Source organism: Rhinatrema bivittatum, chromosome 2 (assembly GCF_901001135.1).
Source record: "Rhinatrema bivittatum chromosome 2, aRhiBiv1.1, whole genome shotgun sequence".
Taxonomy (NCBI): domain Eukaryota; kingdom Metazoa; phylum Chordata; class Amphibia; order Gymnophiona; family Rhinatrematidae; genus Rhinatrema; species Rhinatrema bivittatum.
Window position 1 is genome coordinate 645,929,571 of NC_042616.1, and position 24,838 is coordinate 645,954,408.

The following is a 24,838-nucleotide window of genomic DNA, read 5'->3' on the forward strand; positions in this document are numbered from 1 at the left end:
GCCTCTCCTGCTATCTTCAAGCCATACGGCCGACCGATCTTCCTGTTTGGGGGGGGGGGCGGGGAGGAGAGCGGAAGCGCCGCGCACAGTTTCCGCTTCCTCCCCCCCCCCCCCCCAAACAGGAAGATCGGTCGGCCGTATGGCTTGAAGATAGCAGGAGAGGCCAGCTGATCTTCCTGCTCTGGGGGGAGGAAGCGGAAACTGTGCGCGGCGCTTCCGCTCTCCTCCCCCCCCCCCCCCCAAACAGGAAGATCGGTCGGCCATACGCCCGAAGATAGCAGGAGGCTAGTGGCAGCAGGAGAGGCCAGCTGATCTTCCTGCTCTGGGGGGAGGAAGCGGAAACTGTGCACAGGCTTGAATGTGTATGTGAGGATGAGAATGGGAGCCTTGTTGTGTGTGTGTGGGTGAAAATCGGACCCTGGGTGTGTATGGGAGTGAGAATGGAGTCTTGAATGTGTGTGGGTGAGGATGGAAGCTTGAATGTGTGTATATATGGGTGAGAATGGGAGCCTGGGTTTGTGTGTGTGGGTGAGAATGGAAGCTTGAATATGTGGGTGAGAATGGAAGCTTGAATATGTGGGTAAGGATGGAAGCTTGAATGTGTATATATATGGGTGAGAATGGGAGCCTGGGTTTGTGTGTGTGGGTGAGAATGGAAGCTTGAAAGTGTGTATGTGTGGGTGAGAATGGGACCTTAAATGTGTGTATGTGTGGGTGAGAATGGGAGAATGGGTTTGTGTGTGTGTGGATGAGAATGGGTGCCTGGATGTGCGTCTGTGTGTGCATAAGAATATAAGCCTGGGGAGGGGTGAGAAAGTGAGAGCTTGTATGTGTGTCTGCAGAGAATGTGAGCTTGGGGGGGGGGGGGGGGGGAGAGCATATGAGAGTGAGAGCCTGAGTGTGTGAGGGAGTCTGTGAGAGAAAGCATTTATGTATATATGTGTGTGTGTGTGGAAGGGAAGAAGACAGTAGTAGAAAAGACACTGAAGAGGAATTAGGAAATGAGCGACAAGGGAAAAAATGGGAAAGAGAGACCAGGACCAACTGATTAGAAAAATACAAAGATCAGACAACAAAGGTAAAAAAAAAAATATATATATATATATAGAGAGAGAGAGAGAGAGAGATGTTAGCAATTTAAATATGTCATCTTTGGGAATGTGCATTCTTATATTTTTGAATTTTGCTCTTTCTTAAGTATTCCGCTGTTCAGACATTTTAGTTTCTCAGGCTTTCTATTTTGGCTTTATCTACATGTTTCTGTTTCTAATTTATAGTCTATTATTTCTATATTAGGTAAGGGTCGGTCTCAGTTTTGCCTGTTTGTGACAGAAATGAGTATTTCTGGCATATAGTTTCTCTGTAGTAGTAGTCCAGCCTGTTCTGTTATTCCCGTAGGTGATGTATTAATGTTCTAGGGCCTGGTGTAGTATTTGCATTGCTGCTTTTTCATAAGGTTGCTGTTTGAATCCTGAGAGTCAGTGCTGTGATTGTTTGGCAAGGTTCCAGATGCCTCTTTCTTTGCAAGAGTTTGTTACTTCACAAAATAGCAGTGGAGGGTTATTTTTTGCTGAGATTACACCAGAATTTGAATTTTTTTTTTCATGTTACTTGTAATGTGAATTGCCCTAGCTCTGCGCTGCACCTGTTCTGATGATTAATTATATTTTATTGTGTTTATGAAGATTTCTGGGTTTCTGCAAAGATGGTTCATGAAAGAATACATTAATTTTTGTTTTATTATATGATTGGATTTGATTGTTTTCTATACTTGAAATAATTGAAGTAAATTATTTTAAAGTTTCATACATGACACATAATGGCTGTTGCAAACTACTTAGAAAGCCATTCTAGGGTGCAGTATATATGGCATTATTTATCAGTAAGAAAACAACTAGTAGACCTGCATGCCTTGTGCTCACCTATGTTAACCTTGTGCCCACCCAAAAACTCAATTCTGGCTACGCCACTGAAGCCTACCAAACAGAGGAGGGGAAACAGTGAGGCAGGCGAAGTGAGAGGTATGAACGAATAAAGTATGTAGCCATATTTCTAGCTGTTTCTACTCTACCTTCTCGTTCCTCATCAGAAGAGAAGTTGACACTTATAAAGTTAGAATTGTTTTTAAACTGATAACTCCTGGACAGTATTGTATCACAAATCAAGTATATCACTAAGAAAACTATGTACCGAATCAAAATTACGGCACGTGTGTAAATTAATAGATCTCAGCATCCTTATTTTATGTGCCCTATTGTAAACCGTTGTGACGGACCCCTTCTTAACGATGGTATAGAAAAGTTTTAAATAAATAAATAATAAATAAATAAAAATGTAAATGTTCGTTTATTCAAAATCTTAAATCTCTGAAAGTTCTTCACCGATTGCTTTGAAATTTTGACACAATGTTGCATTCAAATGCGCGCTTGTTTTTATGTACCTATATTATATAGATGTCATACCTGGGACAGGTAAAAACATGCTTTTTGGGAAAAACAGCGCCATCTGTTGGACGTGAAAGCAACACACGCTATCTACAATATAAATGGGCTCTTACCGACGGACCGCAAATGCGCAGTAGAGAGCAGCTCTATCGCGTATGTGCGGATCATAGAGCTCTGCGCTACGTGCTGGGTGTCACAGAGGGGAGGAGGAAAAGGCAGATGAGTCGCCGCTCCAAGAAAAGGCTCAGCCCGTTCCTCCGCTGCTGGGGAAGTGGGGAGGGAGTAGGGACTGCCGGACAGTTACAGGAGGAGGAAAGGGTAAAAGAGTCACCGAGCCAGTCCGTCCACCGCCGGGGAAGGGGGGGGGGGATGGAGTTGGGACGGCTGGAGCAGATCTAATGCGCATAGTGAAATTAAACCAGACTGAGCCACGGCAACGCGTGGCCGGGTACAGCTAGTAATAATAATAATAATACTTCTATCCAGTATTTATCCAGTATTTAAAACCCCCTCTTACTTTATCTTTAAAAGGAAAAGAGGATTCTAAATAAGGAGGTAGATACTAGAGAACTCTTTTGAATGAAAAGGGAAGGTGGGCCACTAAAAATGCTTTTAATTTTAATCCTCATTGTACAACATTGTTGAAAATTGTGGACTATAAGCTTTAATATATAAATAATAAAAACCTTCAAAAAATAAAAAAGAAAGTATTGCATGTCTGAGTGGCAGGCTTATTTTCAATCCCCAAATGGAAGGATAACTCACATGGCAGAAAATGCTTTACTACAGTATGCAGGTGATTTTTCACTGTTTCTAGGGCAAGCTCGCTGTATCATTTAAACATTTAAACATCCTTTGCACTCTGCATCTTCCTTCCAGCAGCAAGTAGTAAGCAAACCTGCAACTCAGAGTTGCATCAAATTAAAAATGTTAATTATTTTCTTCAACAGCATTCTTTATTTAAATACATCCTTGCTGACCTTCTTTCCTTTATTTGGATAAAGCTAAAGGTAGACCTATTGGTATAATTATTGTACTGTTAAGTAGTGACAGTATGAGAAAATATTTTAAGCAACAGTAAATAGAAATATGTTTCTGAAATGCTATAAACCTCATGCTCTATAAATTCAAAGTATTAGTAAAATATTATTAGCAGTACTGGCTTATATGGATTTTTATAGAACAACGGTGACATCTGGCAGTCAAATGCAGTAACTTTTAAGATTTGTGAAATCCTGAACTGTAGATCTTTTAGTGAAAAAAAAACAAAAACAGGAGCATTTAGTCCCTCACTTCAGCACAAAAGTCAGGACTTCATCTACCTGCATGCATTAGGATGAAGGTTCAGAAAAAGACTGGCAAAAGTCGATCTGATCTAAAGATGAAGTTATCTAATCATCTTAAATCAGTAAATGTGCAGCATTTACATGTCTCTGGATTAGGCTCAATTGTAGAGATGGATCTGAAAAAAATACCATGAAGATGTGGGGAAACCCCCAAATTTGTACCGTTTTACCTTTTAGTCGTGCCAGATGTTTTGGGTGGGGAAGATCCAGAGGTTTTGAATACCTGAAGTGTAATGAATAATGTTTGCATGTTGAAGCTGTATTTCTGTGAACTGACCACTGGATGGCACTTGACATGGTGCTGTATCTGGTACAGGTAGTGAAAATATATCGGAGTGCTGGTGCTTCTGGTGGAATGATATCCCCTTAAATTCAAGAGAGTTTTGATTGGTTGGAAGGTGTCCCGGGGAGGTATAAAGCCTTGGGTTAATTTAGCAGGAGTTGCCACCTTTCTAGAATGGAGTTGAAGAAAGAAGGGGACCTCCAACCTGCAAGCTGGCTACTACAGTGGATCTGTAGTAGCCAGCTTGCTGGTTGGTGGGCCCAGGGACCACCCCAGCATGGAGTGGAACCCTATGGGGTCTTTGCTTCTCAAGGGAAAAGGCCCAAGGCTATGGAGAAGAGGTGTTCCTTCCCTTGAAGAAAGGGTCAGGAGAAAGAAGTAAAGGTTGTCTGAAATGAGGCATGCCCCATGAGGATCCAGGGTTTGGAGGATACCAGGGAGACCTGCTCATTGCTGGATGGGAGAAGTGGAGAAATCTGAGTGGAAGGTGGGGTGGAAAGGTAATCATGAGCAGACCTTAATGTAATCCTCATGTCCCACATGGATGTGATCCAGGTGTTTAAAAGGAGGAGGAATTTGAAAGAAGTAATGTACCTGTCCCGTGTGCTGGGGTGAGCTGAGATGTGCAGGGATGTGTTCCTAAAAATGGGAGAATTTGGATATATGGTTTGGAACTGTAAGGAATGTAAGCCATAAATGCCAGTAAAATGTTGATATGAGGAGTTTAAGATTCTTATTTAAGTGAAGGCTGAGTGATTGGTACTTTCACTCTTTGGAATACCCGGTTAATTATAACTGTTGTATTATCCAATGAATTCTGAGTAATCAGTAATAAAGCACCTACCCTATTGTGCTCCTGCACAGTGTGATACATTTGAGAGTTTAGCTTCACCTAAGAGTGATGAGAACCTGTTTTGGTGTTTTATTTGTGCCAGCACTGAGGGAACATCATAGAGGCCAATATTCATGGAGGCAAGGCGGTTGGTATTCTCAAGAATTTCACAGCATTTCTGTAGTAGTATAGTATAGTTCCAGTTCTTGGCATTTTCCTAATGAATTGTGTTCATGCATTTGAATGTAAATAGATTAGTAAAATTACACTTTTTAAAGTACATGTTTCTCACCTAGAATTTGATTAAAAATGTTGGTGTATAGAAAAGTTTTCATAATAGTCTGAATTGTTATATCTTTCTACTTATTACCCTTTGTTTTTTGCGTAGCATGGAAGATGGTATGCAAAGCCAGCAAGAGTCATACTGGTGCATAATTTCATGATTGTGGGTTCCCAAGAACTGGGTATCCCATGCATGAGATAAAGAATAGTGAGATACGCCACAGTTGATTTGTGTCTGAAATAAATATTGAAGAAAAAGAAATGGAAACATCTGGATTTACCTTGAGTAATAAGATACTTTGAAAGAGACAGAACAAGAAACATTAAATCAGATGGACAAAGTTATTACTAGAACAGTTAATGTTAAATGCCAAAAGATTTTCCTGTTACTTAGCAGGATAAAATATTTATTGGAGCTTTAAATATTTTCAAAAGTTAATCTATACAGGAGGCAACCCAGTGTTCAGGGGCAGTATTGGATGCTGCCATGCAGAAGACATTTTCTAAGAGGGTCATTTACCAAGCAGATCGTACGCGATAAGGGGCGTTTCGTACGTGAAACGTCCCTTATCGCGTGCGATACCAAGATGGGGGTGGAGTCGGGGCGGCGTCAGCCCCAGAAGAGGAGGAGTCGGGGCGGCACCGGGGCTGACGCCATGAAGTCTTCGCCGACAGCGAAAGATACGCTTAGTTTTCGCTGCCAGTTTCACGTCGAATAATTACACCTTTTATGGTGTAGTTATTTGGCGCGATGCCAGCAGCGATCACACTGCGGAGGTGCGATCGCTGCTGGCTATCATAGGACCGCTCCCCCGTTTTGCCCCCCGCCCCCCATTACCATGGGATTCACTATGCCTTGCGGCATTAGTAAATCCAGCCCTAAGCCTTGCTGCTGCAGCTAAGGCCTGCTGGGACTCAGTAAACTCACAACTCCTGGGGAGAGAGTAAGTGGCAGCATCTAATGTTGAGTCTTAGGGAGCATGCGGATCAGATTCTGGAGGAAGCTGTGGTCTCTGGCCCCTTACCATGGACCTGTGCTGTAATGGGTGGGCTAAATGGAAGCTGGGGGAGATTTGAAAATGAGGAGAAACCCCTCCAACGTTGTGAGTAAAGGCTGGAAACTAATAGGAGCAGGAAGAAAGTAATGGGCCAAATTAAAAAGAGGTAAATCAATGTAGCTTATTGACTAATGGAAAACTGAATGTCATGTTGGGGATAATTTTCAAAGGGACTTGTGTTGGTTAAATAGTGTTTTACATGGAGAAATGGCCTTTTACAAGTGTAGATTTTACAAAATTGCCCGCCTGATACAAGGGTAAACTTATGCACTTATGTCATATTCAGGCTTAAGTTTATACAAACTGGGCAAAGGTATTCATGGGGCCAGAGGTGTAAAGGAGCTTGAATTTATGCACATACTATGTAAAATTTGACCATATGCTTTTTGCCCCAATATAACAGTGACAAGACTCAGAGATATTTTTGCATGTATATTTTCAGGAACATTTTTTTGTGCACCAAATAGCAGGTGCAAGTTGTATGGGGTAGATTTGATAATTTTCAAAGCAAACATTCATGCATGTTTGCTTTGAAATTTGGTATAACATGATTATTTGCAGCACAAATTATGTGGGATGTTTGAAAATTATCCTCCCTATGGTAAGAACATAAGAACATAAGAAAATGCCATACTGGGTCAGACCAAGGGTCCATCAAGCCCAGCATCCTGTTTCCAACAGTGGCCAATCCAGGCCATAAGAACCTGGCAATTACCCAAAAACTAAGTCTATTCCATGTTACCATTGCTAATAGCAATGGCTATTCTCTAAGGGGCAGATTTTAAAAAGTTGCGCGAGCGCGTACTTTTGTTCGCGCAGCAGGCGCGAACAAAAGTACGCTGATTTTATAACTACTTCATTCTCTATAAAAGATACCAACCCGGCTTGCATTCCTTTGCCCTCCTTCAAATACAGGAAAACTTGCTCCCCAGAAGACCTTAATAATCACCTATCTCCATTACTCCACCAACTGGACCTTACAGATCCGAACGCAGCACTTCGATCATGGAACACAATCACCGAAACTATAGCCAACAAGCTATGCCCTCTTATTACAAAAAAACCACACCAGAATTCCTCCAAAAGACAGCCATGGTTCTCAGCAGAATTAAGAAATCTCAAACTCCAACTAAGACAAAATGAGGCTAAATGGCGCAAAAACCCAGGAACCATCACCCTTTCAATCTACAAATCATCTCTGCATCAATACAAATCAAGCACCCTAAGATCCAAGAGGGACTACTACGCCTCGAAGATACACGACCTTGTTTTCGATGCCAAAGCCCTCTTCAGCTATGTAGCCAACCTCACACAAGTAAACCAACCAGAGATTACACATGACCAAGCTCAATCAAAAGCAGAAGAACTAGCTCTTTTCTTCAACAACAAAATCAATATTCTCCTATCGCAGCTCCCCACGAACCCCACTGTTCCACTAACTACTCCTCAACCCTCAATCAACTACACTCGGTTAGAAGAACTTGACACAACTTCATCCGCTGAGATCCAAGGAATTCTAAGGAAAATGAAACCATCCTCTCATCCCTCGGATCACATCCCAACCAAACTACTACTAGCAATTCCAGAATCTATCTCCAAATCCCTGGCTGACATCATAAATTGCTCCCTCACACAAGGACTCTATCCGGACAACCTCAAACTTGCCTCACTCAAACCCCTTCTCAAAAAACCAAATCTCGACCCAAACGATCCTAACAATTTCAGACCGATAGCTAACCTCCCATTCATAGCCAAGATAATGGAAAAATTGGTAAACTCACGACTCTCAAACCACATTGAAGACAACAACCTTCTATTTCCATCACAATACGGATTCCGTAAAACCTTAAGCACTGAAGCCCTCCTCATCTCTATGACTGACCACATCATCCTAGGCTTAGACAAAGGTCAAGCCTTCCTTCTGATACTACTCGACCTCTCGTCTGCATTTGACACAGTCAATCACTCCCTTCTCGTCAACCAATTATCAGCCATAGGTATCTCAGGCACTGCCCTATCATGGTTCAGAACCTTCCTCAGCAACAGAGGTTATAAGGTCAAGATTCATAATAAAGAATCCTCTCTACACCCCGCAGCCGAAGGAGTCCCCCAGGGCTCATCCCTGTCTCCTACCTTGTTTAACATTTATCTGTTACCCTTATGTAAACTTCTCACTGACCTCAATCTCAAACATTTTCTCTACGCTGACGATATTCAGGTCCTGATCCCCATCGAAGAATCGCTCGCAAAAACAATGTTGCACTGGGAATCCTGCCTCCAAAATATCAAACAACTTCTTACAAGTCTCAACCTGATACTAAATTCATCAAAAACGGAACTTCTACTCATCACTCCAGAAAACAGCTCCATCACATACACTCATCCTACAGTACCAAGCACTACACAAGTGAGAGATCTAGGAGTTCAAATTGACAATCACCTAAACCTGAAAGCTAACATCAACAAAACCGCCAGAGACTGCTTTTACAAGCTCCAAGTGCTGAAAAGAATACGACCTCTCTTCCACACACATGACTTCAGAACGATCCTACAATCAATCATTTTCGCAAAGCTGGACTATTGCAACACCATCATGCTTGGTCTTCCTTCATCACACACCAAACCATTACAAATGGTACAAAACGCCTCCGCCCGTATACTCACCAACACCAGGAGAAGAGAACACATAACACCTATCTTGATGGACCTCCATTGGCTGCCCATCCACTTCAGAATAATCTACAAGGCCATTCTCACCATTTTCAAAAACATCCATCAATTAGCCCCAATCGATCTCCATATTCCCCTCCGATTACTCCATTCCACAAGACCGACAAGAGATGCTTACAAAGGATCACTTCAAGTACCTCCAGCCAAGACTACCAGACACATCACGCTTAGAGATCGGGCATTCTCCACAGCCGGTCCAACATTATGGAACTCCATTCCCCCGGATCTTAGAATGGAACCCAACATCTCAACATTCAAGAAAAGACTCAAAACGTGGCTGTTCATGCAGGCCTTTCCTAACTCCAACCCCATCTAACTCCCTTCATGCAACAAGCTCCGCTAGTATTAGCGTTAATAGCCACCTCTCACAATGTTATTTATACATATATATAACTTTCTAATCTTCATTTCCCTTCTCATTCCAAGTTATTGTTTTCCTTGTTATATGTAACTGCTTTTCTGCACTATTGTTTAAATGGTAAAGTTTATTATAATTTCACCCCTGTTTCTTGTGAACCAGCATGATGGGACCACCGTCTTGAATGTTGGTATATAAAAAACTTAAATAAATAAATAAATAAATAAAATAAATAAGATACGCGCGTATCTTATAAAATCTGGGGTCGGTGCGCACAAGGCTGTGCAAAATCGGCAGCCTGCGTGCGCCAAGCCGCGCAGCCTGCCTCCGTTCCCTCCCTCGGAGGGAACTTTCCTTCGCCCTCCCCGCACCGTTCCCTCCCTTCCCCTACCTAACCCACCCCCCCCCCCCCGGCCCTATCTAAACCCCCCCCTTACCTTTGTCGGCAAAGTTACGCCTGCTTTCAGCAGGCGTAACTTTGCGCGCGTCGGCCTGGTGCCCCGCTCCGTGGTCCGGTCCCGGGGGCTGTTCCGGAGGCCGCAGCCACGCCCCCGGAACGCCCCCGGGCCGAAACCATGCCCAAGTTGCCGCCCCCTAAACGGCGCGTCATCTCGACACGCCCCCCGACAGGAAGCCCCGGGACTTACGCGCGTCCCGGGGCTTTACGCGCGCCGGCGGCCTATGCAAAATAGGCGCACCGGCGCGCACGGGCCTTTGAAAATCCGCCCCTAAGTGAACTTAATAGCAGGTAATGGACTTCTCCTCCAAGAACTTATCCAATCCTTTTTTAAACACAGCTATACTAACTGCACTAACCACATCCTCTGGCAACAAATTCCAGAGTTTAATTGTGTGTTGAGTAAAAAAGAACTTTCTCCGATTAGTTTTAAATGTGCCCCATGCTAACTTCATGGAGTGCCCCCTAGTCTTTCTACTATCCGAAAGAGTAAATAACCAATTCACATCTACCCGTTCTAGACCTCTCATGATTTTAAACACCTCTATCATATCCCCCCTCAGTCGTCTCTTCTCCAAGCTGAAAAGTCCTAACCTCTTTAGTCTTTCCTCATAGGGGAGCTGTTCCATTCCCCTTATCATTTTGGTAGCCCTTCTCTGTACCTTCTCCATCGCAATTATATCTTTTTTGAGATGCGGCGACCAGAATTGTACACAGTATTCCAATAAAATGTGAAGTTCAAAAAATTTCTATTAGTATACTGGATTACATTTTCAAAGACTTGCACAGAAGTTAATCAGCTATCTAAATTTTATTCATTACAATTTTGTGTTCAAGTATCTTAAACATCTAATGCAGCAGATGAGGACCAATTGACCTACCCATTCTACCTCGTTGTGTTGTGCGTCCCGTCCATGCTATGCCCACACCCAGGCCTGCTCACCTTGTTCCTGCGCTAATGGGTCCCGGGCTGTCCTCTCCCGCTGCCGCTGCCAGTACACCCATACGTGGTGCCCCACAGCGGCGTCTCCCAGGCCCTCCACCTCAGGCCTATCTCCACGCTGGGGCGCGGCGTCCTCTCCGGCACCGGCACCGCCCCTAGGCACGCGCGCGGGAACTGCTTGGCCCTTTAAAAGGCCAAGGGCGGGAACCAGCTCCATGGCGCAGCCTGATGACTTCACCTAGCCTCCATATAAAAGCGAGGCCCTGTTCCCCAGGAGCTCCCCTTGGCAATCGGGTCGACACCGTGGTGTAGTAAGCTTGCCTAATTCTGTTCCAAATGTCTCCTTGTTCCAGCATCTCCTTATTCCAGCGTTCCTGAGTCTCCGTGTGTTCCTGTATCCTTACTCAGGTAGTACCTCCTCGGACTGATCTCTGGTACTGACCTCTGCCTGCCTGACCATTCTCTTGTCTGCTACCTGGTGCTGACCTCTGCCTGCCCGACCATTCTTTTGTCTGTTGCCTAGAACTGACCACTGCCTGCCTGACCATTCTCTTGTCTGCTACCTGGTGCTGACCTCTGCCTGCCCGACCATTCTTTTGTCTGCTGTCTGGAACTGACCACTGCCTGCCTGACCATTCTCTTGTCTGCTACCTGGTGATGACCTCTGCCTGCCCAACCATTCTTTTGTCTGCTGCCTGGAACTGACCCTCGCTTGCCTTGACTAAGCTCGGACTGACCTTGGTATTGACTCCTGCTTTGGCTGAACATTTCTGGACTGATACTCTGGCTCTGACCCTTGCTCTTCACTCAGACACTCTCTTCTGGCCTACTGTGACTACCAGACCAACTTGCTTGGAATCCACCCCTGGCCTTCACCTGACTAGACCTGCTGGTGCTGCCTAGCTCGCTCAGAGAACCATCCTGAACTGTTTCCTCTCCAGTTCGGGTCTGGTCCATCCTCTCTGCATCAGCCGCACACCCTTGCTCGTAGTGGGTACACCCCTCTGCTACCTCTCCGGGAGACCCTCTGAGGCCCACTTAAGTCTATGCGGCCCGGGTACCCAAGGGCTCAACCTGCGGAAACCCCGGACAGTTATTGGCGAAGCTCCAGCTAGCCTCTGTCTCCTGATGTGCTCCGCCTCCTGGTGGCAGGCACTCTCTGGGTCCGACTAGAGGCCGTACCAATCCTGCACCAGGCCAAGGGTCCACCTCCAGCACAACAGGTTGTCCCCACCTGAGTTCTCTAGCTAAGGATTTCACCCACTTCGCAATTTACCTAATCACGTTTTAGGGCTTCATGTCAGAGTGAGGAATCCAGATCAACAGAGGATATGCAGGATGAAGAACCAGAGGGGTCTGATTTTAAGATTGACTGGGCAAACTAGTGGGCTTACTGGAAAAATTGGGCATGTCCTTTACCCAAGCATGCTTTAAAATCCACTAACATATGCATGTTAAAGTCAGCAAAGTCCTATGGAAGATAAGCAAAGTAGGTTTGCTCAAGAAACCATTTAAAATTAAGAGCATACTTATGCACGGTAGACTATTTTAAATAATATGCATGCATGATTTAAAATTTCAGCGTAACTCTACTTGTGTGCTCATGTGCACATGTATGAGCATATGCACACTTGTTTTAAAATTAGCCTGTAAGGAGTTTAGCCCCCTAGGAAGCTATGTCATCCTTAATTTGACTCCCTTTGTGCAAGCTGCTACTTGTAGCTACTGCTCTGTATGATTAAGTTATGCTCAAATCTGTATTTTACTTCAATGAAATTACTATATATACTGTTCAGATCAGTTAAATGTTGCTGCTGCTACAGCAACTGTTCTGTTCGATTAAGTTATTCTGGAATCTGGACTGTTCCTACTATGTAGGCAATACTGTTGAATTGTTTATAGTACCCTTTTTCTGTTCTTTCTATCTCTTGCATTGCTCAATAGTTGAGCCTTTTGTTGATGCTGAGTACCATTCTTCGACTCCTTGCTTTATTCAACAGTGCCTTTCCTCCTAGAAGACTTTTTCTATTGTATTTATCAACCAGTAAAATTGACCAACCAGTGAAACCGAGAAAGAGCGAGAGAGATAGGGTGTAAGTTCATGATTAATACTGAGTTACCCATTACTGCACCAGAAGCCCAGGAGGTTGAGCCTCCATAACCCCCTCTCAGTGCCTCCCACCTCTTCCCCACCCTCCCAGATGAACCCTGGCATTCTCAGAGGCTGGCATAGACAATGTTTGATAGCTGTCCTAGAACTGAGTGAGCCCCTTAATCAACAAAGGTGTGTGTGTGTGGGGGGGGGGGGGGGTGTACAGGGGTGTACAGGGACCCACTAGTGCAAGAGTACAGTGAAAATCCAATTATTTTTGGACCTTTGTCTGGATTTTGAAGATCTTGTAAAAAAAAAACAAAACGTGAAGTTTCAGCCAGATGTATACTTTCCCACTTAAAGGTGAATATGATGGTGGATTCATGCCAAATCAGCAAGAAGAAGAAGACTGGGTGCATGAACAAGACCTGGAATAGAGCATCATTATTCAGCAGTAACTCGGTATCTGCTGATGTTTCCAGGCTGGAGGTGATATTACCCATGTATGAGGTGTGCCCCACCCAAGGAGAGAGACTGAGAGGACTCCAATAGAATGGATGGAGTCAGTGATCTTGTAGCTGAACCTTGAGCTTTATAGCATTTAGAGAATGATGGCAGACCCCACTACAACCCGTGGCTGTCAACCATTGTGCTTGGAGGATTGGTGGCTAATGAATTCAGGCGGATCCCTCAGAAGCATAACTAGTGGGATATCCATCCAGTTTGGAGGGCCTGTGCCAAAAGGACTAAAGATCTTTTATAAATGAGGACACTTACAGCTATTGCTTGTTGGATGTACAATGGTGGCAATTGCAGAGGGAGCTGAGCCACACTTTTCAGCAGCCACAGACAGTGCCCTACAATGTTGTCAGTGTTGTGTGCCAGTGTTTCTGGAAGCACATGCCAGTGCCAGAATGTTGGATGGAGTGAATACTGAATCAGTGTGGGTGAATGTATTATCTCAAGTGATGATCAGGGGATAAGCCAGCCAGGCCATGAGTCTTGAGACTAAACCCAATGGAGAAAGTAGTCGGTTTCCACCCAGAGCCGTGAGCACTGAGTGTCGGGAAGCAGTGAGGGAGCAGGCCATCAAACTAGTCCCTCAGCCAATATTGAGAAGGAGGTTTGAAATGCCAAGTATGCCACTACTGACCTTGACAGAGATCCCTGATGTACTGGTAAAGAACAATTGTAGACAGCCCTAGCTCTGAGGAGATTGTTGGTGGTGGAGCTGGCAAGCTGTGCTGGGCCGAGTTAGTTGATGCTGCAGAACAAGCATTGTGCAAACCATGAGGAGAGAGGGGACAACCCACATTACAGAGGCCACTTACTGCTGCTAGGCCTCTGGGTGTGACGTGGACTTGCCCTGCATTACCCAGCCAAGGGCAGGGAGAAACATGATCACATTCCTCCGATGAGAGCTTGACTGATTTGAGGGGTTGTACCATGGTGAGCAGAAACTATGATTCTCATGAGTGGAATGTGGCAGTGAGTGCAGACAGTGCCTAGAGGAGATTTGTGATTGTCTCCTCACACAGCAATGTATTAGTCTGGAACCGAGCAATTATGCTAGAATTTTGCAGAATGTTTATAGACCATATGTTTGTAGTGCTCCCTGTCAGAGAGAGGCCCAAAGTCAAATATCCTCTTCAGTATCTTCTCATTGAAGTCAATCGGAGGGGCCTTCATCATTCTCTGGTAATGAATCAACACCTAGCAATGGACCTGGGGATCTAGGGAGTAGTAAATTTCTGGATCACCCAATCACAAGAGAAGTGCAGGACCAGTCTTGGGTTGTCCCAAGCACAATTGAGCATGGACAGACCTTATAGAGGGCATCGCAAGTGTAAAGAATGATATGGCGCAAATTCTGGGCTTTATTTGGTTTGTACTATCCCTATGTTTCTGTGTATGTCATCAACTATGTGGAGAGGCATTGTGAGGAATGGATCCTAGAACATTTGGATAAATGCATTATTAAAGACAAAACTGACAAATAGTTTGTGCAAAATAATCCAAATTATTCATCCGCACTGGATAAAAAGATTTGGGACATAAAAGTAGGTCATAATGTTTATAAAAACATTGTGCAGTACCATCACTAGGATGGTTGGACTGACAGAGCTTAAACTGAGTACCGGTTGCCAAACGGTGCATTGATTAAGAACCCTCATCCTGACCATTATGATCCCCTCCCTCCTGCAGATGAAAATGATGAGAGGAATAAATGATCTCTTATGTTTTTATCGACAGACAGTGCACATCATTTACATTAATAATAGAATTGAGACTAGTGTTTGAATTTGTTCATTGTTATAGACCTAGCTATGATTTTCCTTTGTGGGAGGGAATGTTTTTCCTGTGTTCTCTTTTAGGTGATTTTCAATTATCTCAGTCTGCAAGCAATTGGCACCTGACGTAATAAAGAGCATAAGAACATAACAAATTGCCATGTTGGGTCAGACCAAAGGTCCATCAAGCCCAGCATCCTGTTTCCAACAGAGACCAAACCAGGATACAAGAACCTGGCAAATACCCAAACACTAAGAAGATCCCATGCTACTGATGCCAGTAATAGCAGAAGCCATTCCCTAAGTCAATTTGATTGATAGCAGTTAATGGACTTCTGCTCCAAGAACTTATCCAAACCTTTTTTAAACCCAGCTACACTAACTGCATTAACCACATCCTCTGGCAACAAATTGAAGATTGAGATTGAAAAGCTGAGATTCTGCTATTACCTCATAGAATGACAGTCAACTGTTGATCCCATGTTCAGGGGCAGGAATATTTATTTGGCGCTGATTGTAATGTGGGGTTTTCTGATTAGATTTGGTTATTTCTATTTTGACTGCTTTGCAGATGGCCTGGTCTGCTTAAAGGGGTATTGGTTGGAGTAATAATATAGGCATAAGCAATTTCATTCCTTGAGGTTCTCACTGCAGAGCTGTCAACTGCTTAAGTATGGTATTGTAAAAATGGTGACTGCCCTTAATGCCACAGATATTTCAAATTGTATTTCTACTACATGTTTAACGTATTGAGTAAAATTTGTGAAAATTGTTATGATCCTCATAGAAGTATATATAGGGTGCATGGATATTAATTTTGTTGCATTGGATATGTTTAATGCTCAAATAAATGTAAAATTCTAGAAAAAAGTGAGAAAAAAAGCCCTATAAAATAAAGGTATTCAGTACCTTCATTTGAAACTCCTTATTCTAACCATTTATTTGTATAATAATATCGCCATTTTTGATTTGGAGTTGTATTAGTGAAAATGAGCACTGAACCTAGTGGTTTGGCCAGACTTCTCCACATCATTAGCTTTTTCCTGGGGATGCCAGCTTACTTCTTATGGGGCATAATAGGATCTGAATGTGTGAGCGCTTCTTTTGAGGATTAATTCAGTTTAATGGTTTATTGATCTCCCACAGGGTTCACATTAATGGTTAATTGACAAGATATGTAAGTCCTTTCATCCCTGGAAATGTGACTAGAAATAGTATGATCAGAATATTTTTTGTAATTTGTTCCCTGCCAGTCTTTGCTGGGTGTTTCTGGAGAAGCGATAGTTCCTCCCATTCTTTGGTACACATTGTGAGCTGAATTTTAAAAGCCCAGAGTGCATATTAATTAGGGAAGGTGCGAATAAGTTGGGTTCGTTAGCAAATTTTAAAAGCTGCCTGGCAACTGAGTAACTCCTGCCAAGTAAACATCTCCAGACATTTCGAAAAGGTGCAGGACATGGGCATGGTCTGGGCATGGCATGGGCATTTCAGGATGTGAACCAGAGATGTACGGGTAAATACTTACGCGCCTAGGCATGCACCAAGGTCCCCTGCCGCATAAATTTACTTCTGCTATGGATGATGTGTAAGTTAAAAAATAAAGAAAACTAAGCAGACCTACAGGGTTTTATGTAAAACTGGCAATGGCATCAGTGCGTGCCCCATTTAAAATCCCCCAATTTACGTTGCAGAAATGGGATTTGCGCACACAGGTGCATGCACACTTAAAATTCAGTGCACATGTGCACCTGGCCAGACTATTTTATAACATGCGCACATATTCGCATCCTTGTTATAAAATGGCCACATCCCTGGGTGTGGACTGACATAAGCACGCAAATGTACGCCCGCAAGCCAGTTTGAAAGTTAACATCCATATTAAGTTGGTAGAAGGGGCTGGTGAGCCCCTTGTTCCCCACCTTCTGACTGGAAGTGGCTTGTGTGGGCCTAATTTTTCTGATGAGGTCTTACCCAAGGAGACTAGATTGTCTTACAGTATTATTGAGGTACAACTATATAATTTTTTAAGTGCTTCCCTGATAACTTATGTAAGGAATAAAGAGTATAGGTATGTTCTTCCTCAAAAAGAACAGAAATCTAATTGTTATGTGTATTGTATTGTGACTGTGGTATCTCTAAGTGCTCTTCCAATTTATCATGCTGGTTATAGTGTTTCCCTTCGGTTTGAGCTCCCCCAAGCATTTTCGCATGCACAATCGCCTTTAACGCATAGTGCAATGCGAATTAGAAAAAGGGGAGGGGTTTGGGGCCAAGTGGGCTGGCTTCATGATTTGCTACACCTTTTGAGAGAGAGAGAGAGAGAGAGTGAGAGAGAAAGAGAGAGAGAGAACCTAGTCATAATGCCCTCATACTAGGTAGGTATTTATACCTCTATATGAGGTTTAGGTATTAGTGTAGGAGGTTAGGGGCCACTTTGCCATTCAAAGTGAGAGTACGAACAGAACAGTGTAATGTTCTCTCAACCTGGACTCTCTACCTGGGTAACATAAGCTAGGTTGAGAGAACATTGCACAAATCTCATCTTTGTGTGAATTTCCTCACTCCGAAGGTCATCAAATATTCACAGGAGAGCACTGTTCTGTTCGTACGTCTCACTTTGAATGTCAAAGTGGCCCCTAACCCCCTACACTAATACTTAAACCTCACCTCGAGTGTCTAAGTAGACCTCATATAGAGGTATAAATACCTACCTAGTATGATGGCATTATGGCTAGGTGTTCTCTCTCTCTCTCTCTCTCATAGTGCACTTTGTGATAAACTGCTATTACCATAAAACATGCCCCCTTTCCTATCACAGAGCCTTTGGAAGTGAAGATATTGTTCTAAAGATTTTGGTAACCAGTTCCAAAGGCCTGTACCACCTTGCTGTGGTAATTGGACATTGGCTGTTTTATCCCATATCCAGTAAATAGTGGGTAAGACTGCTGATATTATAAGGACTTTTTGAAGAGTAGTTGGAGTCATCTAATTTTTGGGACAAGGGGATTTTTTTCATTTGACTCCTTGCCTTATGCTGGTCGCTGAAGAGACTTTTCCTACCCTACATGGGAAAGGGATATTGGAAACTGGTTTGGATATAGAAAGAAGAGAGAAAAGAGGAAGTGTTGAGGATAAAGAGACCACTGATTTTGTTATCATGATTTTTATTTTGCTGTTCATGATTTTTACAATCCTAGCCTGGATCTTTATTTTTAAGTTGAAGTACATTTTCATTTGAACACCATCCTTCAACTCTGTGCTTTATTCAAGAGTTCCTTTCCTCCTAGAAGATTCTTCTAGTGTGAACATTTATCAACCAGTGAAATTGATAGAGAATTGGGATGTGAGATCATGATTAAGACTTAGTTACACAACAGGAGCCCAGAAGGTTGAACCAACCCCCCACCCCCACCTCCCCACACACATATCGCTGAATAAACCCCAGCATTCCCAGAGATTGGAGTGGACATTTGAACGAAAGAGAGGTCTGGGATATTCAGGAGCTGCCCTGGGAACTGTGTGACCCCCCCTTAATCCAGGGCACCCCACGATGGGGTAATGGTGTTTAAACAAACAAGATTCATAATGAGGAATTTTTTCATAAGATTTACAGTGATTCCAATCTCATTTTGTTCAATTGAACTCCATGTTTTTATCAAAATTCCACAGGCCCAGTTTTCACTCAACATCAATAAAGCATGATTAGTTCTGTAATTATGATTTTGTTGCCAACTTTTGTACCTGAAAGATGAATTTGAATTGCTGTCTTCTACTACTGAAATGCTGCTCTGATGATTCTATCACTAAGTGGTTGAGTTGGTCTAAAATTATCTCCCAATATCCCATCACAGCCTTCTTGAAGATCTGCACCTTTAACATGTGTTTTCAATCTTCTAAACTCTTCTATCTGAAATGACAAAAAAATGAAGTTTCTTAGTTGCAGCAAAAATTATGTTATATTTATATATTAATACAGGCATCCTATCTACAATCTGGTAACTTTTCTGATTACTTTAAAGTTTTCAAATTGTCTAGGAGGCTACTAGTTGCTGAGTTTAACAATTGGACGTTGCTTCTGATCCAAGGTGTCAACATTTTCTACCCTACTAATTGAATTTCCCTCAGTTGATTGCTGAGTCAGATTTAAAGGGTGGATGCCAAGACATTTATTTTTAAAAATCACCTTTATATTTACTTTCAAAGTGAAAAAAAAAAATTATACCAATGTATGTATCTTAACAAAAATAATTCTCAATATGTGGGTAATAGTGATTTAGCTTAGGTTAAAATAAGTTTTTGTAGTGTGTGTATATCTAGCCATGGGAAAAAGATTCACCTGTAGATATGGTCAAGCAAAGGGAGGCAAACAGTGTACACATACTATTTTGTCTCTGCTTGGCTGCCTGCTCAAATAGCAAGTGCAAAGTACATGGATACTTTTAGCATGCATATTTTGCCCTGGTTAATTGTCAAAACAGAAACAATACAAGCAGCTTTCCTTTGAATATTTTTGTAAATTTTAAAGTTGAAAATGTAATGTTCTTTTCTTCTCATTTGTCCCAAACTAATTTTTCTGAACACTGGCAGGCCAAAAGGGCCAACTCTTCCTGCCAAGTTTTAGGGAAAAGTTTAATTTGGTGAGTGCAAACTGTAGTTTAGCAATGAAAAGAAATTATAATTATGGTATTTCTACTGCTCTCTAGTAATATTGAGCAGGTATTTCTTGAGCATAGTCAGTGTCTGACCATCCGTCAGACACTGACTATGTAGACTGTACCCCACCCTTTTCACTTTATAAATAAAATTCTCAATTCTGAGGGTTATAGCGCTATTGGAAAATGGGTATATTGAGGACAATTTCTGAACCTCCTTCATAGTTGCAAACTATCAGGGTCATTTATCAAAATGCATTATGACGTTATTGCCCTAATGCCCACAATACTTATATCTACATGTGGTGCAAATGCTAATTTTTTAAATGTATTCATAGGGGCAGGATTGGGAAGGGGTTAATGAAAATGAGGGGTATTAAAGCACAGTGTGTTAGCATAATGGATGCTATTGCAGAGAGAGAGGGAGAGAGAGGGAGAGAGAGCCTCTGGGGTGGCACACAACTCTTTATACCACTATAGGCGGACCAGCTAGTAACTCGAGATGAGGTTTTGGTGGTGGTGTATGGTTTTGGGGCCAATTTTACATGCATAGTGAGACGTACGAACAGTACAGTACACATCAGTGAAGATTTGACCTGATTTGGAGTGAGTAAAGTCACACAAAGTGAGATTTTTACAATGTTCTTTTGCCATAGCTTGATGGACTCTCTACCAGGGTACAATCAAGCTAGGGTGAGACAGCACTGTATAAATCTCATCTTTGTGTGACTTTCCTCCTTCCAAACCATGTCAAATCTTCACTGATGTATAATGTGCTGTTCATACATCACACTGTGCTTGTAAAACTGGCCCCAAAACCATAGACCACCACAAAAACCTCACCTTGCGTTACTAGGTGGCCTTCCTATAGTGGTGTAAAGAGTTGACTAATATGAAAGTCTCATAAAGAGTCTTTCTCTCTCTCTCTCTCTCATGAGAAATGCCTGTCTGGGAAGCAGTAAAGTACCTATAGCACACAATACAGTAACTTTTAAATGATCATAGTCACACCCCTTTTCTTTATCACAGGCATTATTCATGCGAAAATTATTACATTTTGATAAATCTAGCTATATGATGGTAACTTTTTGTGCACATGTCCTTCAGCCCATACCCAGAGATGTGGCCATTTTATAACATACGTGGGTATTTGTGTGCATGTTATAAAATAGCCTGGATGCGCAAACATGTGCATTCAATTTTAAATGGACGGACGCACGCATGTGCGTGCAAATCCCGTGTCTACCACATAAGTGGGGGAATTTTACAAGGGACACACCAATGCCATTCGTCGTTTTCCCAGTTCGTTCCCAGTTCTCCCAGTTTGGGGATATGACTTGCAAACTCCCTTAATTTAATAGTCTCCCTTACCCCCATTAGCCCCCCACCCTTAAAAATCCGCTGACTTGTCTAAATGTGTTAGTTTTAAAAGATACGCGCAATCCATGGCAGCAGTAAATTTACGCGGCAGGGAACCCCCGACACACGGAAGGACATGTAAGCATTTACGTGCACAGTTCTTGGCCAGGCCCTTCCCAGACCACGTCCACACTCCACCCCTTTTCAGAAACCTTTTCTTTGTGCATGCAGCAGGAGATATGTGTGTCCTCAGGCAGCTTTTAAAATCCACTCAGTGTGTGCCAGCCCAGCTTGTGCATGCAGGGCTTTTAACATTCACCTTTCTGAGGGCACTTTTAAGATGCTTATTTTACACACATCTTTAAAGAGAAATGGTGGCTTATTTGGAGAGGTATTTTGCCCGAATACAGATAGACCCAGACCCATTTCACATAATTCTTTACCATAAATATTCTATATGTTGGAAGGCAGAAAAAACAAAGGTACATATATGGAATACTGTTTGACGATTGCACTTTCATTCAAAGATTTTGGAGTGTTTTATCATTGATTTAGCATACCAAGAGGGGTTAATAGAAAACATTTGTTGGCACTGGCAAGCCATTGTTCCTGCAGTTGAGTGATCTGGCCAGAGGCCCTGGCCCTGGTCTCCTGGTGTCAGACCTTCCATTTCCTCCTCACACAAGCATTTATTCTCCAGCATTATCTCAGGCCCAAAGAGTTTTGGGATAGCTGGCCACAGAAACAGAATGTTTACGAGAGGTAAGAAACAGAGAGTACAAAGTATTGAAAACTGGATGACATAGTCACTTTTCACAAGTTTCAAGTACATGCCAATTCAACCATCAAAAGAGATTAACAGATCTCGTTGCATGATTTTTTTTTTCAAATTTTAGAAATAGTAAACAGTAGCATGGAAAAATATGTCAGGAGATTCTTTATTTAACATTCTGGTCTAGTCATGCTCATGGCCATTTCTTTTATACTTATAAAGGTGTAAACAATTATTCTTTATTAATGTGTGTTAAACTTTCAAAGGATCTGAAATTTCACTGTGAATGAAATCTATATTAATACTGTAATTGAATCATTTGGAATACAATGAAAGGAAAAAAGACACGAATATGAACAGAGGCCATATTAACAATGGCATACAAATTCTACTAATTCTGAAAGAGAATCAGTGAGATTAAGGAGGCAGTATTAAAAATCTCCAGCCCACTCAAAATGATTTAAGCTACATACTTGACAACATTGTTTCAAAGGGTATGCACACTAGACACATCCACTACTTCTTATATTTTTAGCATTCACAGGGCAAGTTTTAAAATGCATTGGAACAAAATCCATGTTTACTTTTTACCTGCAGACTTTGCAACAATTTCCAAAGCGAAAGTACGCACCTACTTTCTGTTATGATTCCTCCTGTAGCTGGAGCCATGGGAGGCCTCTCACCTTTCTCTGGAGGCCACTCCGAAGCCGGGGCCTCGCTTGAACCGGCTTTCTGGATTTTGCTCCACGGCCTGGGAGGCCTTCGATGTCATTTGGGCCTGCCTGAAGCCTGCTCCAGTCTCAGCTTGGATTTTCTTGTTTGGGCCCCACCCTTCTCTCTAATGGGTCGGCCCGCAGCTTCTCTCTATACTTATTGGGCCAGCCAGATGTGGCCCATCGGAACTCCTCCCAGAGAGTTGCCTGCTTTCTGGCCTATAAAAGGGCTTCACTTTCAGTTCTGCCTTGCCTTGCATCGGAGTTTCCTGCTCCTGGAAGTCTTGCCTTCCAGCACTCCGTCAGGTCCATGTTCTTCGTTGGAGCTCCATGTCCTGTGTTACCTGTTCCCTATGTTCATGTTCCAGTTCCATTCCTGATGTCTGTGATCCTGTCCTGATGCCTGCTACCTTTGGTTCCTTGTCGCCATCCTTCTTCATGTCCGCAGCTCAAGCCTGCCTGAAGCCAAGTCCCGTCTTGGTCCTGTATCCTTGCCTGAAGCCAAGTTCCATCTTGGTGCTGTGTTTTGAACTCTGTCTCGCCCTTGGATACTTGAGCTTGCTCTGTCCATGCCTAAGACTCTGACTGAACCTGTGCCATTCCCGCATGGTCCGCGACCAGCTTAGGATGGGCTGTTTAGGGCGTGCCTTGGTACAGGCTTCTACTGTATTTTCGCCATGTTCCAGTTCAGCTATTCCACACCTCGTCTGGAGCCTGCTTTATACTCTAGCGTGGTCCGTGACCAGCCCATTGGGTCCGCCCATTTACGGTGGGCTGTGTAGGGCGCGCTGCGTGGTAGGGCTCAACCCAGTACTTCGCTTGCTTCTGAATTCTTGCCTGAATTCATTGAATACCTTGAACCTTGCCTTGTTTGAGTCTTCAGTGCCTTGTTCCTGTGTCTTTGTTTCCAGTGCCTTGTCCTGAGCCTTCGTCTGCCCTCGTCCGGAGTCCGGCCTGCTCTTGCCATTCCAGCGGCAGGTCCGAAAGGGCCAGGAACAGTCGGAGGACTGTTCATTACTAACATCATGATTGTTGGTTCCAGAAGCATGCAGGTCTGGCAGAAGGTTGGACTGTCAGCTTCCACCCATGCTGGGACATGCCTCACCTACCCTCGGTGCTTCTTGGATTCATCTGGGACTGTGCCGAGGCTCAAGAGCACACAATCCCCTCGAGTGGGACCGCTCCCTCAGTGCTCCCATAACACTTTCACTTTGAATCATATTAAGAAAACAAAGCAGCCATGGACATTTTGCATGCCCTTTTTGTGTGGGTGAATTTTCTACATAAAAATAATACTTAAAGTCTTAAAAATACAATAGATGTATGTTATTTTACAATCCCACCCAAACAACTCCCCCAAGAAAGTCCTTCCTAAATGATGCTAAAAGTGTGCACATTGTGTACGTTTAGTTGTCAAGGAGTACAGTTCTCACTCTCAGACAGCCAGTTTATGCAGGGAAATCTCTCTTTATCCATACAAATGCCTTTAAAAATTGTCCTCTCCATAGTATCCTGACCAGAGCACCTTACAATATGACAGCACAGTGAGTTATGAGGTACATTATTGCATGATAAGCAGAATTAGAGAAAGTAAAAGAATGCTTCTAGTGTTGAGGATTATCTGTTTTAGTGGACCCTTGGGCTGGCTTGCAGGAGACTGGAGAGAGATGGACTATAGTCTCTGCTAGAGGGCAGGCCAGGAGGCCGATACCAGGCAGGCGATGGACGGTGAGCTTCACCCAGGAAGCTGGTGCTCCCCCGGGAGGAGCCCGTAGGAGCCCGGCCTCTGGGACTTAGGAGATCACGGAAGCTGGAGCTGAAGCAGGCAGGCAGGGATCCGGGGTCAGGCAGGAACTGAAGCAGGACAGGTACTGGAACCAGGCTGGAACTGAAGCAGGACAGGTTACTGGAACCAGGCTGGCACTGAAGCAGGAGAGGTACTGGAACCAAGCTGGAACTGAAGCAGGACAGGTTACTGGAACCAGGCTGGCACTGAAGCAGGAAAGGTACTGGAACCAAGCTGGAACTGAAGCAGGACAGGTTACTGGAACTAGGCAAAAGCAAACACAGGACTTGGACACAGAAGCGTAGCAAGCCGTAGGCAGGAACGGAGCTGCTAACGCAATAGCACGCTCCGGGGCTCAGAGCAACTGGGAACCGCAAGGAACCCCGTTGCAAGGCAAAGTCCTGGGCTCCATGGCGGCCTTACATAGGCCGCAGCGTCTG

At 43.4% G+C, this 24,838-nt stretch overlaps 1 long non-coding RNA gene across 1 annotated transcript in view; it reads right to left on the bottom strand.

Annotated features, from left to right (window-relative positions):
* LOC115085386 overlaps positions 1–24,838 on the bottom strand; it is a 99,625-nt gene that overhangs the window by 52,580 nt on the left and 22,207 nt on the right. The window contains exon 3 of the long non-coding RNA XR_003854819.1: positions 18,858–19,023. This is a non-coding gene — a long non-coding RNA (uncharacterized LOC115085386). The remainder of the gene's footprint in view (positions 1–18,857; positions 19,024–24,838) is intronic.